Genomic DNA, 10,753 nt, shown 5'->3' with positions numbered 1-10,753 from the left:
TGTGCAGTATTTCTTTTGGGTTTGGTGCGAATCATATTCTAACGGTTGCACAGGTGCCATCCCACCATTAAACCCTGAAACTTACCTTAGCCGATTCTTCAACTAAACCAGACATGTTAACTAAATGTTACAGTATGTTTCAAAGTGTGTATATTAACAAACATAACTGAGGTTCTGTTGTTTCCTTGGAGACACTTCGAACTGCTGTGATGCTGATACTTGTTCTATGACATCATTAATTCTAAATGTAAATGCAGGTATTGGCACAACGTAGTAAAATGATGTAAAGTTATGGATCCATTTATGATTTTCACTCAGTGTGAAAGAGTTCCTGTCATGTAGTTAAAGTTTATGTTACGGAGGGTTAACTGGGGCTCTGGTTACTAGTTAGGCTTGGTCATTCAGTCATCTGCTTCATGAAATAGAAAGCTAAGAGATCTGTGTTTTAGTTTTACTTTTTGTTTTTGTTATATAGAATATGAAATATTTCATTTGAACTTTTGTCTGGCCTTGTCCATTTTAAACCGTCTTCCCAAACAGTATAATAGTGAAAGTTAATTGGCAGGAAAATGGCTTTAGTGTGCTTGCGATTAAAGTGTTTTGGGTGTCTGGAACAAGGTAACCAGGCATGTTTATAAAGCCACATGGTTTCCCTGGTTTCTTTCAACAAATGGCTAGTCAAGATTATTGTCACCTGAATGGGCTGAAAGACCTCTTTTCATTCTAACCTTATGTTCAAATGTTCCTTTTCTGATCATGAAAAAATTGCTTTTTTCTCTAATGTCACAGGAAAGTGACACTTCACAGAAATCATGTGCATAGTGCTTTTGTGACAGTCAGTCAGACTAATCACTGCCTGAGAAGAGCCAGTTGTCAGTCTGTACAAACCACGGGGGTAGCCAGGAATTGGTTTTTGGGTTGGCCTGTGCAAAAGTGGGTGGCCCGGGCTCTAACTGACCGTCCTGCCAGCATAGGGGCACCCCTCCAATTTACAATCCTGTCCTCAAGCAGTATAATTAAACAGTAGAATTAGCAGAACCTTATATACATACTGGCTCTCTCTCTCACACACAGAGATTAAGCAACAATTACCTAGGCTGCCCAACGCTACTGTGCCACGGCAGACACACACACACAAAAAACAATCAGTGCCTACCTCTGTTGTGAGGTTTTGGCCTTCTAGACCAGACGCAGGCGTCAGGGTTTGGAATTGAATATGGCGATAATCTCGTCACTTAGAGAGTCGGCACATTCCCATTCAAATGACAGCTAGTTTGAAAAGGTCTCTCAAATGAGGACTTTAGCTAAAGAAAAGCTGCAAGAGCTAGTTACTCTGAAGTTAATATTTTATTGCAAAACACAATGAACACAACGCAAAACTCAAGATTCAAAATCTGTCCGAAATATTGTATTTAAAATACTATGCAGGGTTTACCTTGCCTTTAAATATTCAGCAGACTTTAGCAAAACATATCAGAAGAACGTGCACGCATGTACAGTATGCTTTTCAGAGGTTGGAGTAAATGCATCGCCCCAAGGGTAATATCGAGTGAAGCGATGGTGCTCAGAAACTCCTCAGGTATTAAAATGTTAAGTTCTGAAGCTCTTGTATGATCCTTCATGATGCAATTAAACTTGTATGAAACCCACAAAAATAGTATTCTATATTCCATATTCGACATTTGTGACTTACTTCCCACAAGACTTAACACTGAATTGGTATAGTCACATTACAGTGCTAACCAATTCATTGTACCATTAATTGCACGAATGGTCTGCTAATAAAAGCGTAAAATACATACTTTGGATGTATTTTAGCTCTGTAAATGTCATTCACTTAAAAATACTACAGCATTTAGAGGCAATATGAATAGTTATCTGTAAAAAGCACACTCGCGTCTATCCGTTAATACTATCTTAATGTTATAAATGAATTCCAAAACTTGTAATTTGTTTACAGGAGAAATTTTAGAACCTCTTCATGCTTGACTGCTAGAGATCAAGCATGTATCGAGCTGCTACAAGTAAACACATGCATTACCCCTTGCGTTCCAGAAACACTTGTATTTGGGAAGCCAGGCTGTACTCCATAAAACCTAGGATGCCTGTAGCATCTCATGTGTCTTATTTGTTGCGGGGCTGGTCTGATCATCTACATGCAGCGTTTTGAGAAACGTAGATACTGTATATGCATTTGTTTTGCCATGTTGGCTAATAAACCAAAAAACTAGCGCTAGATAGCTCTAAGACTTTCTGATGACAATGAGAGCCAATTAGGCTATGGCTACGCATGCACCACCCCACTGCATTTACAGAATTTTCTTATTGGTCACAAAAGATACAGCGAGCCAATAGCAAATTACATAGGATGAAAAAAACAAACACGTAACATTAAAAAGAAAATCATGTAACGCATACAAGGAAAAAAAATCTTAAATTACCTTGGACTGAATGGGTAGGTCTAGGATCAATCAGGGTGGGCCTGGACCCACCCAGTCCCACCCGTGACTACGCCCCTGGTACAAACGTTATACCTTTGCAGGGGTGTGAGGTAACCTGCGAGATGGCCAATACAGGGAGCTCTGCGGGAGAGCTCCAGAGAGCAAGATAGTCACAGAACAAGCTGAAAGTCCAAGCCGCAGAGATAAGCCAAGGGGCTAACAACAGAATACTGGTTTTAAGACAATGAGCCAATGGACCACTAAGAGAGATTGGGATAGTGCTGAGTGGCTGAAGAGTGTTTTCTTTTAATTTTTAACTTAGTTCACACATTTTTCTTAGAAAACTACAATTTTTTTGCTCCTACTGTGGGTGCTGTTAATACATGAACCTCAAACTCACAACTTCTTCACTGCACAGCCTGCGTCAACCACATATTATGGTGAAATGAAACACAAAATAAGTCTTCGAGCAAGGTATAATAATCAAGTTAAGGTGAAATTCATATTGAAAAAGAATGTGATCCATCTACAAAGGACAGAATGATCTTTAGTATTCTCTCTTTTAGTATTGCTTTGCAACCTCTGTATGACTTGGACCTAAGGGACAGAAATATTCTACATTTTATCAGTACATTTTAGTCAAAAGCTGGTGCCTCTTCTCAAGAAAATCAAGCTTGGTCTCAAATGCACTTTTAAATATAATGACAATTCAAAGGCTGCAATAAACTAAATGGTCAAATAGTCAAAAAAGCTTCAAAATCAGTGTTCTTGGATGCTCATCACAGGTGCTTATGGCAGCTGCTAAAGAAAGCAAATCGGCAGCACAGACAGTGGTAAAATACGTCTCACAAGGAGCTTAAGAACCTATATAAAGGTTACAGGAAAAACCTTGTGAAGGTCATCCAGATAAAAGAGGTCTCACAAAATCCTAATTGCCATGGTCTTAAATTTGAACATAATGCATTTAGAAATACTGTTTTGAGAGGTTTCCTGCTTGTACAGTGCATCAGTGTAATTATTATACAGTACATCATACAAGTATGTTTTTCAGAAAAGATAAATGTACACCTGGATATTCAGTCTTGGTCAGTTTATAGTTACTGTTCATTAACATTATAAATACATTTGGAAGCTGTTATAGTCAATAAGTACTGTATGTGTTGTAAGAAAATTGATAACATCAGATAAGAGATCAGCTCAAATCAAAGGTTCTGATTTATGAAAAATATGCTGTAAATTGTTGTTTTAGCTGCCACAAGAGTGTGTATGGTTTTTTTTTAACTGAAATATCAACATTATTTCTACATAAAATATCAAAAATGTAATTTTGGTTAGAATATTGATAAGCATTTAGTCCACTTCAAGTTACAAAGTAATTGACAATTATGCTAGAAATAAGAAAATAATTCTATGTAATATTTTCTTCATTTAATGGACAATCGAAGGACAGGACCTTTTTGCTGTATAGTGTCCCTATCTGTAGTATAGTGTGTGTCCTAATATGGGGCATTAGGACCCACACATGGTCCCAGTAACACCATATGATGTTATGGACTGCAGTAGTCTATATGATATGACATCTGCAGTGTTCCTCATTACCAAAGCAAAATTATAAGCAATCTGCAGTTACAACTGGGTACTGTTATAGAACTACTGAAAGCCTTAGGCTCAGGCTTCCTTAAAAAGGCAGTGACATAATTTTCCCTACTTTTCAGTCTTATACCACACAGTCTAATTGCCTGAGTAGTCCACCTCTAGTGTGCTTTGCAAGAAGCCAGTCCATTATTTCAAAAAGTATAATGGAAAGTGAGGGACTTTTATAGACAGTGTCACAGTTCATTTTCATCTGAACTTTTTCAATCGGTTTTAAAAGGTAACATGACACTTTGAATCTTGGGTTATACACTAGGATTTACTGAGAGCAACTTCTTTTTGCTTTCTGATGATAACTATAAGTGCTCAACTCGAAAGACATTCATCTTCTGCTGACATTTTAACTTTACTTTTACAAATCTGTAACTTACCACTTGCATTCAACTGCATTCTATCCATCTATGAATTGGCTTCATTACTCTGCTCTCCTCCCCACTGATAGCTGATGTGTGGTGAGCTGTCACATCATCCAGGTGGATGCTGCACATTGGTGGTGGTGGAGGGGAGTCCCCATTACCTGTAAAGTGCTTTGAGTGGAGTGTCCAGGAAAGCGCTATATAAGTGTAAGCAATTATTATTATTATTATTTTATTATTATTATCCTGGCCTTTAAACATGTATTATGTACCAGATGACTTTACAAACTCAAAATGGATTACTTCATTTTTTAAAAATAGAAACTTAATTTCAAATGTCATATCTGATGTTGTCATCCATTACATTATCTTCTGCTATAGTGTTTGAGTGATCTTTTGTAGCCTGACATCATATCACATCACATACCAGGAGCACCTTGAAGCTTATCCTGGTCATTACTGGGATTGGAGTCCTCCAGGAAAACCATGCTGGTGGTGAAGTATTGTTAGTGTACCATCCATACTTCCATTTTCTAACCACATTCTTCCAATCCAGGATCGCAGGGAACCAGAGCCTATCCCGGCAAGCAGTGGCCATTAGGCAGAGTACTGTACATATTGGACAGGATGCCATTGCATTGCAGGGCAGACACACAGACACACACACTCACAGCACAGCTAGGTTTTGAGAAACCAATTACCCTAACAATATACCTTTGGACTGTGGGAGGAAATGTGAGCACTCAGAGGAAACTCACATAAACACAGAGAGAACATACAGCACTAGGTGCAGGCAGATAGTACCCGGGTCAGGAAATTGAACCCAGGGCCCTAGCACTCCGAGGAAGCAATGCTCACCACTGCCCCACTATGCCACCATGTTAGTGGACCACTAAGTATTATTCTTCCCTCTAGACCAGAATTTTGACCAGAAATACTGGTCTGTAGATGGTGTGATCCTTCGTCTTAAAATGCGTATCTGACTACTTGGTCATTAGAAGATCTCTTGTTGCTTCTGGAACAAGTAAATGTGTTAACCCTGTTTCCTGACTGAATTCCACTCACTCCTGAACTGCTGGATAATGTTGTTGCCACACATTATTCAGGAAGGTATTATACATCTTAAGTGGGTCTCTTCCTATGCTTGAACCACTTTGAGATCCCATGGGATAGAAACCACCTCATAAATGTAAAGACTTATTATTAGGAAAATAAAATCTTACCAGGAATATCTTTATCCCCACAAGTACAAAATGTTGCACTAAAAAGTTCTATTTTTTTGCTTTATTATGTTGGAGATACAGTATGTTAAATACATATAGAACAGACATATTTTATTTCCCTTATTGACTATTAAAGGTCAAATGGTTTCCTAAAATAAAAAGTTAAATTTAGAATAATTGACATGTCAGTTTTCTTCAGTGTCATTATATTTTGTATTTTTGTCAAAATAAGTTTTGTTTTTATCCTCGTAAATATTTCTGTTCACTCAAGATGTATACTCAAATGTATTTGTGATGAGAGATGTCAGTAGAATAACTATAGTCATTTGCTGTGGTTTATATTCTTTTATTGACTGTAATTCCACACAAGGAGTGACACTACATATTACATAGGCAAGGAGGGACATCAGTAATATCCTTAACATTACAGCATGTCTGAATAAATTCTAGTGCAGATGTAATACTTAAGAGTAATACTAATGTCTCTCAGTAACATTGCTGCATGTTACCAACCTTTGAGCTGAAAAGTTATCAATGTCAACTCCTTCATTAAAGTCTACAAAGATAAATTTGAGTGGTATTTTTGCAGTTTTCTCATTTACTGTTCTTATAATTGGCATTTATATGATTTGTCATTAATTCCCTACTTGTGTACCATGTTTCTGTGCACTTTCACCTTAATTTCACCCACTTTTTATTATGGTTACAGCAAGTGTTTTATTTTAATCCAAACCTTTATATGAATTACTATGTACAGCATTACTTAACACAAAAAGCAACACAAAGTACATACAGCATGCATAGTAGGACTAAAAACAAGTAAATTAAATTAAAATGAAGTTAATGGTAATAACTAACACAGTAAATATCTTCTTTAATGTTCTGTCATTTACTTCATGGACTACAAACCATGAAATTATGAAGGGTCATAATTGTTTTTCCATCCATCCATTTTCTAACTGCCTCTTCCAATTAAGGGTATCAGGGGAGCCAGACAAGGCAGTGTACACCCTGGACAGGATGCCAATCCATCGAGGACAGACACACGCTCACACCAGACAATTTTCCCAGAACCCAACCAGTATGTTTTTGGACAGTGGAAGGAAAGCAGAACACCCAGAGGAAACCAATGCAAACACAAAAACATCTAAACTCCTAGCAGATAGCACTCCAGATCTGGAATTAAACCCAGGACCCCAGCACTGTGAGGCAACATTGCTCACCATGCTGCCAATAATTGTTTTTCTAAAAGCATTTTCACGTACAGTACAGTGATATTCGATTTTAATAGCTGTATTTATGAACTGTCAAGAGTTTTTATGCAAAGAGTTTTCACTCATTTCTACAGAAGAGAACTGAAATGGATTTGGATACTGTAAAGAAAATTCAGCTTTCTAAATTCTAGATTGGGAGATAAGTGATTACAAGTGTGCAATAATATGAGTAATTTGTTTTCCTCAGGAACAATTCAATGCCTGTAATGTACTGTATATAACATAAAATAAAATTATGTATTTATGTCCATGCTGGATGATGACATATCTCCTAGAATCATGTTGATGCAACATATTAGGTCTACTTTTAAAAGACATCATGTAATGATGAAAGCAGAAATAAAGAGTATCCCACTATATAAGTTCTAAAATGTGAAACTTCCTTTTGATGGTATAGTACAGCAAATGTCATACATCTTTGCACTCAACCATCAGTGCTTCCTGTAAGTGTACAGTGCAACAAAAAATGTCACTGCTATTCATGGAAACTCAAAGAGCTAATTTGTACATTCCATCAACAGCAGTGACATTAAATGTCTTTGCTAGAATGACAAAATTCATTTTGGCGTTTTGTGTGCAATTTTTTGTTGCTTTCAGGTTTGATTCTTTAGTCTCTGTACTAGACCAACAATACTGATTAGAAGCTTTTAAGATTAAATTAATGTGTACTTAGACGTTTAGTGTTGCTCTATTCAATAAGAATATCTTTTCAAAATGGCATCTTTGGAATAAGATGTTAAAGAAGGGATATATGTCACAGTGTGAGATATGAAGGAACAAGCAGAGGTTAATTACAAACTAAAAAGTTAAAAGAATTTTTTTTTATGTCTGTAGAGTTTATGCCTCAGTTGAAACATCTATTTTTTCGCACTTTTCTGTAAAGAATCTTTATAAGATTGAATGGTCATGTAGGAACAGGAGTTGACTGGTTAGTGGTGCTAATTCTGAGAACTCTACTTCTCAGAGTTGTAGAACCTCAAAAGGGGTCTGAGCACATAGCCTATTATTGCCATACAAAGCCCTTCCTTATTTGTAGAGCAGGTTATTCACTGAATCTACAACACTCCAATATATGTACCTGTGTATATGGTCTAAATTAATCTTCACCCTCAGGACCATGATTCTATGATTCTATGGTGATATGTTGGTGAAATTATAAGTATTTTGATTTAAGATAATTGTTAATTGTATAGATTTGTAGTTTGTGGTAAAAAACATTTTAGATTTATATGTGGGGAGAAAAAAGTGATCAGACATTGATTATATTACATCCACTATGTCTTCTCAGTCGGTACATGGCATAGCTTCAGTTCAGTAAATGGAAGGAGGCTTTCTCAGATTCTCAAATGTAGTTGGCTGCCTTTCCAACCTCACATCCACATAGCATTTATCACAGAAAGAGGGGGAATGTGGATTCAGAAAAAAACATTAAATTCATGGAAGTGGTTTCGAAAAATAAAAATGAAGAACAAAATCAGAGAGAGAGGGGGCAGGGACAATAACCTTTTGGCTTCTCCTGAAATGGGATGACACACTTGAGTGGCTTTTAAATGAATCACAGCTTTGACATTTCCACCCAGAAGAGGACTATCCTATTATGCCACACTCCACTGCCTCGCTGATGTGGCTGTTCTCCATTCCCACCTCCCTCAGCCTCAGACTCCATCATTCAGCCTATACCTCTCTCCCTCTCTGTGCAGTGGCAAGAATAGGAAGAGATAGGGCACAGTGGTCTGAAGCCATGCAGAGGTTAATGAACAATAGCCTATGAAAGCCTTTTAAGTCAGCTATAATTTTTGCCCTAAACAAGCAAGACAACTGCAAACATGTTCAGCCTCAGACGATGGATTTCTGTGAACAGAAAAATCTCTTAAGTGTGGGAAACAAGTGCTTTATGTGGTCCATTAAATAATGAGCAGCACAAAAGGGCTGCACATCCCTGCAGGCCTCAAAAGGCTTTAGTCAGATGTCAACTCAAATTTCTTTCTCATATATCGGCCTTTTAAATAGAAGCTAAGTAACTTGGAAAACAAATCCAATCAAGAAATCAGTTAAATGCCTCAGAACTAAAATAACAGGGTAAAAAGTTAAAAAAATATTCAGGGACATCGTGCAGTAAATATCTGAGTAAGGCTCAATGATGTCTGATACTTTACTTAGAGCAGTGGTTCTCAAACTTTTTGGACCAAGTACCACCCCTAATCCAACCAAAGCATCCAAGTACCACCTACAAGTCATGATCTCATAGGAACCCCAGAAATTCTCAGTGACCAACATGAGCGCGCGTGCACACACACTCACACATACATATAATAATAAACTTTATTTGATATAGCACCTTTAAAGGTGGCTTCTCAAAGTGTTTTACAGGAAAAAAAAAACATTAACAACAACTAGTAAAAAAGCACCATTTCAGTGAGAGGGGTGAGCCTGTTTAGTTGAGCAAAGCAGATGTGAATTAATTTTTCGAGCCTTGACACAATTCACAACAGAGTCTAACAGATATTAAATCGTCAGGCATTTTCTTGACGGCAAAGGTCTCGCGGTGGATGTTGTAATGCGTACATTAATTTCTGGAGCAACCTCTCTAATTCGTGCAACTACACCGTTATGTCGGCTTGTCATTGCTCTAGCACCGTCTGTACAAACTCAGACCCATTTTATCCAGTCGAGGCCATTCTCTTCGATAAATTCATTCAGAAGCTGAAATATGTGCTCTCCTGTAGTTCCTGTTGGTAGCGGCTTACAGAACAGAAAGTCTTCATGGGACATGCCCTCAAACTCGTATCTAACGTAAACGAGCAAATTGGCCAAATCGACTACAGACTCATCTAATTGCAGTGAAAAACATCTGCTCATCTTAACGCGCTCTATCAGTTTACTTTTGATATAATCCTTCATTTCAATAATTCTATGAATGACTGTGTCTTTCAGGGGGAGGGGGGCAGCAGGTCGAGCTGTTTAGCAGCTTTTTCTCTACACATAATACGTGTCAGCTCTTTTGCCAAGGTAAATAAGGTTCTTCAAATATAGTGTAGCTTACCTGCTTTAGCAATACGCAAGCTTGCATTTTTCTGCGTTTCCGTTTTTATTTCCGTATTTATTTAAAGTTTTTATTTCATGCACATGGGAGCGAAACACAGAGACGCTCGGTGGTCTAATCAGTCCCAGCAGCTGGAGGATAATTACAAACGCCGCCGCACGTGTTAATTCTCTTCAGACGTCTTACCGTGCGGCAGGCTGCATTATTTAAGCCGCCCTTACCCGCATAACACTGCTCGGTATTGAGTTCTCCACCTGTGGCTCTACCTAGCGTTACTTTCCCTTTGCTTTATCGGATTTACTGACCTCTTCATTTTGCCTTTGGACTTTGCTTCTCGTCTCGCCCCGTGGATTGTTTGCTACCCGTGACTATTTTTGGTATCGACCCTGTTGCTCTTGTTCCGACCACGAACCTGTCTCTCGTTCTGGATTGTTCGCCACCAGTGCCTTTTTACGGATCTCGACCTACCTTTCGCCTTTGGATAACGACCCAGCTCCTGGATAGTTCTGTCCGCCTACTCACCGCCCCAGGAATCCTGCATCTGCATCGGATCCTTTTCATCGCAACCCAGTCTCGTTACAGAATACCGAGCCACAGTATGGATCCCGCGGATGCGCAAGCTCTTCGCTCCCTCCTCCACCAGCACTCCCAAGCTCTATCTCAGTTACAGCAGTCTGTTCAACTTCTTACCAATCACGTTGCCTGGCTTTCGTCCCCCCCGGTGCCCCCGGCACCTTCAACAGCTCCTCCTGCAGTTTCTTCC

This window comes from Atractosteus spatula, chromosome 2 (genome assembly GCF_055471065.1).
Source record: "Atractosteus spatula isolate fAtrSpa1 chromosome 2, fAtrSpa1.hap1, whole genome shotgun sequence".
Lineage (NCBI taxonomy): Eukaryota > Metazoa > Chordata > Actinopteri > Semionotiformes > Lepisosteidae > Atractosteus > Atractosteus spatula.
This window is presented reverse-complemented; position numbering follows the sequence as displayed.